At 36.8% G+C, this 10,745-nt stretch overlaps 1 protein-coding gene across 2 annotated transcripts in view; it reads right to left on the bottom strand.

The window, feature by feature from the left end:
* Nucleotides 1–891: 891 nt before the first annotated feature.
* Cow (Proteoglycan Cow) overlaps nt 892–10,745 on the bottom strand; it is a 309,533-nt gene continuing 299,679 nt past the window's right edge. For both annotated transcript variants that reach the window (XM_067154949.2, XM_067154950.2), the window contains exon 11: nt 892–3,572. The gene's annotated coding sequence lies outside the window, so the exon portion shown is untranslated. The remainder of the gene's footprint in view (nt 3,573–10,745) is intronic.

Genomic DNA, 10,745 nt, shown 5'->3' with positions numbered 1-10,745 from the left:
GTGGACCTCGAGCCAACCCTCAGATCCAGGTAAAAATCCCTGACCTAGCCGGGAATCGAACCTGGGGCCTCCAGATAAGAGGCAGGCATGCTACCTCTGCACCACATGGCTGGCAATCATTCCATAGAGGCAGGACAATTTTTCTTTCTCATAAACCAATTGGTGTTCCCAACGTAACACAGTTTTGCAAGTTTCAATCAGAGTTGCAATGTCTGGCTAGGGAATTGAGTAGACCATACAACCAGTAACTCAGCAAAAGGAAAGGCCAACAGCTTAGGGCAGATGAGCCTTTGTAAGAGGAAATGCTACTGAAACCTCTTACAGGAAGTGTCTGTTTTCCAAGTTGGGAGCTCTCTAAACTGCTTTCTTATCAGACTCTAAAATGTCGGCTGAGATTTTCAGATTTGAACCCAGACAAGTTGAGATAAAGTAGGCTTTGTAGAACCGACCTTAATTCGATCATGAAGCAGACATTTGTGCTTAGCCCAGATGGACGACAACCCCAAGATGGCCCCACAAGCGGAGGATGAACTGCTAGCAGCAGGCGTCCATCTTGCAAATGCAGCAGACCGTGTCAAATTGACGTCAGGTTTTGAACAGTGGATCCTGTCATTGTGGGAAATAACACCAAGATGAAGAGAATGTATTTCATTGAACCTAATACCTTATTTACTTGCATAATTTTCCCTCCCTGATTTTTAGAACAAACATTTGGAAAAACAAAATAATTGCATATTTCCCCCCTTGTTTTATCTACAGTTTCCACTAGTTGCGAGCCATGGAGTTATCTCGTCTTTGTGATTCATTACATGTGATAAATATCATTTTTGGTCCGTATTGATGATATTTGATAGAAATAATAACAGTAAATTATTATTTCTATAATTGTGATTCATGCCGATGTACAACAATTGGGAACTAGTTTGGAAATTCCCGTTCATATTTCTCATGCTAGGAGAGGAGGAATGACTGATTACTCAACATTCCAGACCCTGGGACCAGAACATACCTGTGACTGCTAGTCATAACTCGCCCTTGTTATCACCTGTGACTGCTAGTCATAACTCGCCCCTGTTATCAGCTGTGTCTCACACGCATACAGAAATCGCTTTCAACAGTGTTCTTACATGTGAATTGTTGTGCAAAGTGTTTATTAGTGACGTGATGGGAAAGAAAAACAGTAGTTACAATGCACAATTTAAATTGTCTGCAGTATATTTTGCCGAAAATAATGGCAATCGAGCTGCATCTGGGAGATGGAAGAGAATAGGAGTGATTCATTGCAGACGATTTATGAAGAAAGCGACGATGAATGACATGTTAAGCCTATTTCTTTGAAGTGAAATACATATTAGCATAGGCAATTTTACAGATTTTACCCTAATACAGTATTATAATTTATTTCAGGTATCTGGCTCCTATCTTCAACAAATTCTCATGTGACATTAAAAGACGAAGGTTTACGCATAATTATTGCTAGGGAACATATTATTGCCTTCAATTTTTTTTATTAAAATGAATTGTGTTATAATTTTGGTTATTTTGTACTATTTTAGGCCTAAATAAATTTTGTAACCTAAGTAAGATAGTTGTTTGATTTTTCATTTCCATTTTTAATTTAGATTCGCATAATTTTCCCTTCCCTTTTTTGAGGTTGAAAAAAGTTTAAAAAATGGAGGGGAAATTAAGTGAGTAAATACGGTACTACATAACTCTTCGGTATATCAGAGCAACTTCAGTCTCAAAGGCACCCAAATGGCTACGACTTGATTGCTCTTTCTATGTTCACGAACACCATCAGTTTTTATTTGGTTACTGCAATCTGCTTCACTCCTAGTTATCATGTTTGCCTCTCTCTTCCAAAGCTGGCATTAAAATATAATGTGCTGCTGTTTACCTGAAGAACTCTTAGTAAGGAAAGGGATCTTTTATTATTAATAATTAAAAATTACAATTAACTTAGCAGAAGGGAAGCAGGTGGAATGATGCGCTAACTTTCTTTACGGAATGTTGTTATGAGTTTTATTAATATGGAAGGATTTGTCTATGTGACTGACTACACAGCTTCTAGAGTTAGGTGCACTGTCCCTAATTCACAAACACACTCACTTCTTCATCGGGATGCAAGCTTGTTATTACAATCATCGGGTACCAAAACAACAAGACAACATGAAGCAACGATGATGACAACGTAACATTGAACAGCATCTACCAAAGAAGCTACGGTAAAAGAGACAAAAAGTACATGTAACATGGCCAAATGTTAAAGACGTAGTTTACAAATGAGCTGTCAACATTTTTATTATTTTTGTGTTGGAGGATGTTCAATAACCAAATACATTGAGCGGACCTTCTCGTATGCACTTCATAAGCTAGAGTTGGTGGTATTGAGGTTAGAGTCTACGTATTGTTGGCGAGCATCTCCTCGCACTGCCAGTAAAGTACGTTGTGACAGAGAGATTGTAGATTGCTCGAGACGTTGTAGAGGAAGTTTAAATGTAAAATACCTCCAGTTGTATCTGTAGAACATTAGCTTGGCCGTCAGACGTATGTTGAAATTCTGCCCTCAATTGAGTAATAGTTAAGTTCCCATTTTCCAGAAAAAAATTTCATTCAGCTATGAATTTTAACACCAGAATATTCTTAAATGACGGTCACATCAATAGTGCCAAAATTTGTCACAGGAGTCAAAATATTCAGAATTTCTTAAAATATATTTCATTCCCCATAACAAACTCTTCACTTGGAAGTTTTAAGAAGTAAGAATCTACAAACGTAAGCGCCCTCCCCATACTTGGAGCCATTGCCTTTAAATTGATCTTGTACGGAACTTGTTCTGAACAATCATAGTTCACACTTGCAATGTATTTATTAATAGTAACAACATTTTTCTCATTCTACTCTGAATGAATAATCCTCGGAGAATGGGATATATATTTTTGTTATGTCTGCTCTGTAATATGTGTAGACAAGTTGCTTGGTTTAATAACGATAGATCTTAGATGAAGATACTCACTGCCTCTTGGAGAAAATCAATTTTTGCTTCAAGAAGATGATGAAGAGGAGTGATTACCCAGTGATAAGTTGCTGAATTCTACTAGTTTCATATTTTGTATGATGTGTTCCCTCACGATAATGAAAGCACTCATCAAATGTACGTCCTCCAGCCACCAATAATATGGACAGCCTGAGGCTGATGTCATTTGACATCTTCTCACTCAACTTGATGATGTTTATTTTAAATTATTGTCTGACATTTCCTCAGAAAGATTAACTGGTCACAATCATTAACACAGTATTTGGAAACCCTCCTGTTAATTAAGCATCCAAGTAAATATTGGAGGAATAGCTGAAACAAACAAACATACATACATTTGGCCATGTTACGTGCAGAACGGAATGGCACAAAGCAATGAGATGATTTGTGGTGCAAAAGCAGTTGTTTTCTTGTTGTGGCTGCCGGTCGGTGTCTTCATGTTGGTGCAGACAGTACAGTGGTGCTCGGATGACCCTCGGGGGTTGCGGCCTCGCCTTCCTCCCCCCAACATGGACCTGCACCAACATCTACACAGCTGCAACACAAGATACAACATGAGGCAGTCTGAAGCTTCAAGATTTAGTTACACTAGATATTTATAATGCGCAAGGTTCACTATGCCTGTCTTTTGACAGCTATGTGCTTTTTGCCTGTTCTCTTTGATGGCCACAAGATTCCAGAGCTTGCAAATTTGTCACTGTTTACTGGATGATGCCTAATGGGTACCATGTTTCAGTGCTTAAGCCCTTCAGAGAAATAGGAGAGCAAAACAGCAACCAACATTTCACCTGTTAGTGTTTCGAACCCTCAAATTAATAACACCTGCTTCATCTAGTATGATTATTCAATATAAATAATAATAATAATAATAATAATAATAATAATAATAATAATAATAATAATAATAATAATTACTGACTGCCTTAAGTGAAACCAGCATGGCGAGATTATTGCATCTAGTGTGCAAGATGTACAAGACAGGAAAAGTTTTATCAGATTTTCGGCAGAATGTTGTTATACCTAATCCCAAAAAGAGCTGGTGCTGACAAGTGTGAAAACTACCGCAACATTAGTTCAGTATCTCAACCTGCAAAATTTTAACACGTATTATTTACAGAGAACTGGAAAGACAAGTTGAAACTGAGTTGGGAGAAAATCAATTTGGCTTCAGAAGAAACTGTGGAACACGTGAAGCAATCCTGACTTTATGTCTGATCTTAGAGGATCGAATTAAGAAGGACAAGCCCACATACGTGGTGTTCATAGATCATGAAAAGGCATTTGATAATGTTGATTGGACCAAGCTATTTGAGATTCTGAAGGTGATCAAGATCAGGTACCAAGAACGAAGAATGATCTACAATCTGTATGAAAATCAGTCTGCAGTGATAAGAATTGAGGGCTTTGAAAAAGTGGCAGCAATCCAGAAAGGAGGGAGGCAAGGTTGCAATTTGTCCCCCCTCTCTTTCAATGTTTATATGGAATAGGCAGTAAAGGAAATCAAAGAGGAAATTGGGAAGGAAATCAAAATCCTCAGATTTGCTGATGATATTGTTATTTTATCTGAGACTGCACAAAATCTCAAGAAGTTGCTGAATGGTATGGATGGAGTCTTGGGTAAGGAGTACAAGATGAAAATAAATAAGTCCAAAACAAAAGTAATGGTGTGCAGTCGAACAAAGTCAGTGATGCAGAAAATATTAGATTAGGAAATGAAGTCTTAAAAGAAGTAGATGAATATTGTTACTTGGGTAGTAAAATACCTAACGATGGCAGAAGTAAGGAAGACATAAAATGCAGATTAGCACAAGCAAACAGGCTTTCTTTGAGAAAAGAAATTTGCTTATCTCGAACACTGATATAGGAATTAGAAAGATGTTTTGAAGACTTTCGTCTGGAGCGTGGCATTGTATGGAAGTGAAACATGAATGAAAACTAGCTCGGAAAAAAAAAAAAAAAAGAAGCTTTTGAAATGTGAGGTTACAGAAGAATGCTGAAGGCGAGATGGATAGATGGAATCACAAATGAAGAGACACTGAATCAAATTGGTGAGAGGAGATCGATTGGGCTAGAAGAAGAGACAGAATGATAGGACACATCTTAAGACACCCAGGACTTGTGCAGTTGGTTTTTGAGGGAAGTGTAGGCAGTAAGAACGGTACGAATATGACAAGCAGATTAGAGCAGATGTAGGATGCAGCAGTTACATAGAAATGAAAAAAATTTAGCACAGGATAGGGTGGCATGGAGAGCTGCATCAAAACACTCTGTGGACTGATGACTCAAACAACAACAAATAATAATGTTATTTGGTTTACGTCCCATTAACTACTCTTATGGTTTTCGGAGATGCCGAGATGCCGGAATTTAGTCCCGCAGGAGGTTTTTTACGTGCCATTCAATCTACCGACACAAGGCTGACGTATTTGAGCACCTTCAAATCCAGGATCGAACTTGCCAAGTTGGGGTCAGAAGGCCAGCGCCTCAACCACCTGAGCCACTCAGCCCGGCAGTATGATTATTCATAGAAACTCTTTCACTGTAGTACTTCGTTATTTTTCTTCCCTTTTACCACTGAGAAACTAACAAATTTCTAATAGGTAATTTTTGTGAGGTAGATACTTCCGACACTTTCTCGGCTGCTGAGGAACTGTTTGTCCTTTTTTCTCAAACAGCGATCTCCCTTTGGGTGGGGGCGGTACAATAAAACCCACGGTAGCCACTTATGTGTGCCAGGCTCCTCACTTTCATCTACCCTATCCGACCTCCCTTGGTCAACTCTTGTTCTTTTTGACCCCGACAGTATTAGACTACTCTAGACTTAGGGATTCTTTCATTTTCATGTCCTTCGTGGCCTTCTTTGGCCGATGTACTCATTTTCCGAAGTGTCGGACCCCTTCCACGTTTTCTCTTTCATTAGCGTTATAGAGAGGATGGTTGCCTAGTTGTACTTCGTCTTAAAACAATAATCACCACCACCACACAAGCAGGGAAATAATTTTGGTCATGGTCTCAGTACAATATTTGAAATTAAGAGTGTTCCTCCTATTCCATACAAAGATGTTTATTAATGTGAAAGAATCACATATCGTTCACATGAGGTAATAGTTTCGGCACCAGATATGTGCCATCGTCAGCCACAAAGTCAAATCGGGCAAACACAATAAAACTTTAAAACAACTTTAAACACACTATAACACCTGCACGGATGAATATGAAATATGACTTTGAAACAAGTTTAAAAACACACTATAACACTTGCACAGATGAATACAAAATAAAATATGGTAGATGATGAAGATGCATTCCATTTTAAAATCCGTTAAAATGATGACTCCGTTGTTGTATACCCATGGTGGTTTGTCCAGCTTGTATATATCTTTAGTTTTCTAAAACTGTTAAATTATGCTGTGGGGTTTAATGTCATACGAAGTTGACACTGTGTGTTCTGTAGTTTGGTTCCAGAAAATAAACGTAAACATGAACTTGGTTAGATCCAAAGAATTAATTCCCACTTCAATATGGGTTGAGGAACCTGGGGAAGAAATTAGAAGTCGAATTAGGCGAAAGATCGGAAGGAAAGATTAAAAAAAAAAAAAAAAGTCTAGAAAAACCAAGAGAATACTAGAAACGAACTCACCTTGAGCAGCCTGAGTGATCGGCGGACGGAGCTGGACTGATGGATGCGATTATAAGGTTAAGTGGCGAGGCGGAAGGGAGGAGAGGGGAGGGGTAGAGGTGGAGCAACTGTCATGGAGCTAAGGTGGAGCAAACACAAAGGGTAAATGACGTGGATATGTACTGCGTATAATTTGAAAGATCGAATTGTTTTTAGGTGGTCTAATATTTCTAAGCCATTTAATTAAAAGATCATAAAGAATATTAGATTTCTCAGCAATTTCATTTAAATTATAGTTAGGGTTGAAATATTGATCGCAATGAATGAAACAATTTTCGACAATGTTCAAAATTGGCCCTTTGTTTGCTATTTGAAGTATTTCAAAATCATGTTCTATATCAGTAATCTTATGATTAGAGTCGTGAATGTGTTGGCCTATAGCAGAAAACTTGTTATATCTTACCACGCTGACGTGCTCTGAATATCTGGTTATGAAGTTGCGTCCTGTTTGTCCCACATAGGAGGCGCTGCAGTCGACACACTTGAATCTATAGATTCCAGATTTGGAAAATCTGTTAGAGGTGTTGACTGATGTTGAATTATGTATAATTTCTGAGGTCCTATTATTAGTTCTGAAGAAGATTTTTATGTTATGTTTTCGAAAAACATTGGTGATTTGATGGATACCGTCGTTGAATGTAAAAGTAGATGAAACGTTAGTTATAGGTTTTTCTTTTGTGAGAGTAGTCTTGGGCCGGTGTCTAAATTTATTGATTATCTGTTCTATAAATGATCTGCTGTAACCGTTGAATTTGGCGATTGCTCTTATAGTGTTGAGTTCGCTATTGAGGTCTTTTTTAGACATAGGTATCGTGAATGCACGATGAACCATGCTATCATATGCTGCACGTTTGTGTGTTTGAGGGTGTATGGAATCTTGACGAATAGTATTGGCAGTTTGTGTCTGTTTTCTGAAAATTCTATATGAAAGAGCAGATGGATTTCTGAGAATAGTTAAATCCAGAAAATTAATTACTTTATTATTTTCGGACTCAAGCGTAAATTTGATGTGGGGGCCAATGTTGTTTAGTTCTTGCAGGGTAGAGGTCGCATTCTTGATTTCTTCATCCATTATAACAAATGTGTCGTCAACATATCTAGCCCACATGAGGATGTTTGGAAAAGTATTGCTATTTATTTTTGTATATTCCAGAAAATCTAAATAAATGTCCGGTAGAATTCCCGATGCGGGTGATCCCATGGCCAGTCCATTTTGTTGATAGATGGTTTCATCAAATTTAAAGAAATTATTGTTGATGACCAGTTTCAGAAGAGAAATAAAATCTTGTATTTCTAATTTGCTGAGAGAGCTCTGTTTGTTTAAGTTATCTTCAATAATGGAGAAAAGTTTGGTTGTGGGTATGCTTGGATACATATTTACTGTGTCGAAAGAATGAAGGGTATGTTTGGGTTGTACATTAAATGACTTCATTTTTTCGATTAGTTCAGTAGTGTTCTTGATGGATTTTTTAGAGAGAAATTGATAGTTCCTAGTTAAAAATCGTTGAACAAATTGCGCAATTTTATATAGAGGGCTGGGTTTGTAGTTAATAATAGGCTGGATAAGGACGTCAATTTTATGTATTTTAGGGAGGGCTTTAACTGTGGGTAGACCTGGATTCATATTTAATAGTTTTTATTTTTCTTGATCTGTAAAAAGAAAAGATATATTCTTTAATGTTTGTTTTAACTGTTGCTGTATTTTCTGTGTAGGATCTTTATTGATTATTGTAAATGTGCTGTTGTTAAAAAATTCTTTGGTTTTAGATATGTAATTAGTTTTGTCCATGATAACTGTAGTATTTCCTTTATCCGCTTTTGTGACAATTAGATCGCTATTTTTAATTTTCTTTTTGAGTTCTGCGATTTGTTTATGTTCGGAAGTAAAATTATTGGCATTAGAATTGATAGGGGATTTCTTTTATTTACGTTATTAGAACTGAACATCTTATCTAATTTTCTTTTTACTTCAAATCTAATTTCGTCTTGATTTTCTAGCGGCGTTTTATTGATTGTAGCTTCCGACTCAATCATTAAGTTAGTGACTGCGTTTATTTCGTTCATATCAGGCCAATTATGCTTTAGACCCTTCGCTAAAATGGCGGTTTCTTCCGTGGTTAAAATTACGTTCGAAAGATTGACAACAGGAGGATGGAAATTCTCGATTAAGTTTCTTTGCAAACTAGTTTCTTTGGGCTGAGTTTTTGATGCATTTCTGTTCATTTTTAATGCAGCTAATTTCTTCTCTAACGTAATCTGTTTTTGTGAGAGTATGTCAAACATTTTATTATTAACCTGATTTAGAAATAAATTCCATTGAATGCCAGGAAGCAGATTGGCTACTTCAAGGTGAGTCTAGTAAAGTTTACTGTTTAAAAAAAAATTTTCTTATATAAAAAACAAAGTTCATGTTTCAACCAAATTTTGTTCGTTTTTTGTTGGGCTTGGACAGAATGTGGTGCGGAATGATGTTTTTTGAGCGTTCCTTTCAGAAAGTTTGGTGTTAAATTGTGTATAATACATTGCTTCAAGAAGCTAATATCTTTGCCCAATTTGGCGACTTTAATTTTTAAACCCATATATTGATAGGCTTTTCTTTTTGCCTGGTAGGCATTTTCATTAATATTTAGAAATTTCTTGATCCGTATTGAAGTGGGATTACAATATTTGAAATTAAGAGGGTTCCTCCTATTCAATATAAAGATGTTTATTAATGTGACAGAATCACATATCGTTCACATGAGGTACTAGTTTCGGCACCAGATATGTGCCATCATCAGCCACAAAGTCAAATCGGCCAAACACAATAAAACCTTAAAACAACTTTAAACACACTAGAACACCTGCATGGGTGAATATGAAATATGACTTTGAAACAACTTCAAAAACACACTATAACATTTGCACAGATGAATATAAAATAAAATATGGTAGATGATAAAGATGCATTCCATTTTAAAATCCGTTAAAAACAGCAAAAATGTGTTTGTGTTCCCTAACATCCCTGATGAGGATACAATAGCTAAAGAGAGCAAATTTATTTTCAGAGAAAATATATTTTAGATTTACAGGCCATGGCAGCAACATGTTCAATGTATCGATCTCTTTTAATTTTGCTACATTTTTTTTGCATTATGATTTGTATCGTTTGTAAGACAAGATCTTTCAATAGGATTTCTGTTTAGTATATAACTATTAATAATTCAATTTGTTTCATGTCGCACCGACACAGATAGGTCTTATGGCGACGATGGGATAGGAAAGGCCTAGGAATGGGAAGGAAGTGGCCGTGGCCTTAATTAAGGTACAGCTCCAGCATTTGCCTGGTGTATAAATGGGAAACCACGGAAAACCATCTTCAGGGCTGCCGACAGTGGAGCTCGAACCCACTATCTTCCGGATGCAAGCTCACAGCTGCACGTCCCTAACCGTACGGCCAACTCACCCGATAATATCTCTATTTAGACCAGAAAATTTTGTATTTACCTTGTCAGAAAATAATGATCAAACAGTAACACATTAAATTTATCATTACAATGATTTTAACCAGCTACTCATACTTGGGACACCCTCAGAACTCTTTGAATATCATAACACACAATTTGTGTCTGAAATCAACTAATACGCTTTGAAACTTCGGATAGTAGTTTGAAAAGCATGTGCGTCCGAAATCCCCACTTTTCTTAGGAAAACATATGTTGGCATATATTTTTCGTTTGTAGGGTTATTGTATTAATTGGATATATTCCCTTCTTGAGTTAAGATGAAAATAATCCCAAAACCATCTGAAATCACTCCATTTGATAGTACATGATGAAACATGTAAGTTATGGTGACTTTCACAGGCTCATTCAAAAGTAAAGAAAGGACTATTTAATGTTATTTTTTTTACATCCTACTTACTAATTTTTTTGACTGTTTTTGGAGACATCAAGGTGCTGGAATTTTGTCTTGCAGGAGTTATTTTACATGCCTGTAAATCTACTGCCAGGAGGCTGGCGTATTTGAGCACCTTCAAATACCACTGGA

This window comes from Anabrus simplex, chromosome 10 (genome assembly GCF_040414725.1).
Source record: "Anabrus simplex isolate iqAnaSimp1 chromosome 10, ASM4041472v1, whole genome shotgun sequence".
NCBI classification, from domain to species: domain Eukaryota; kingdom Metazoa; phylum Arthropoda; class Insecta; order Orthoptera; family Tettigoniidae; genus Anabrus; species Anabrus simplex.
The sequence above is the reverse complement of the archived record's forward strand: the minus strand, read 5'-3'. Positions and strand labels throughout refer to the sequence as shown.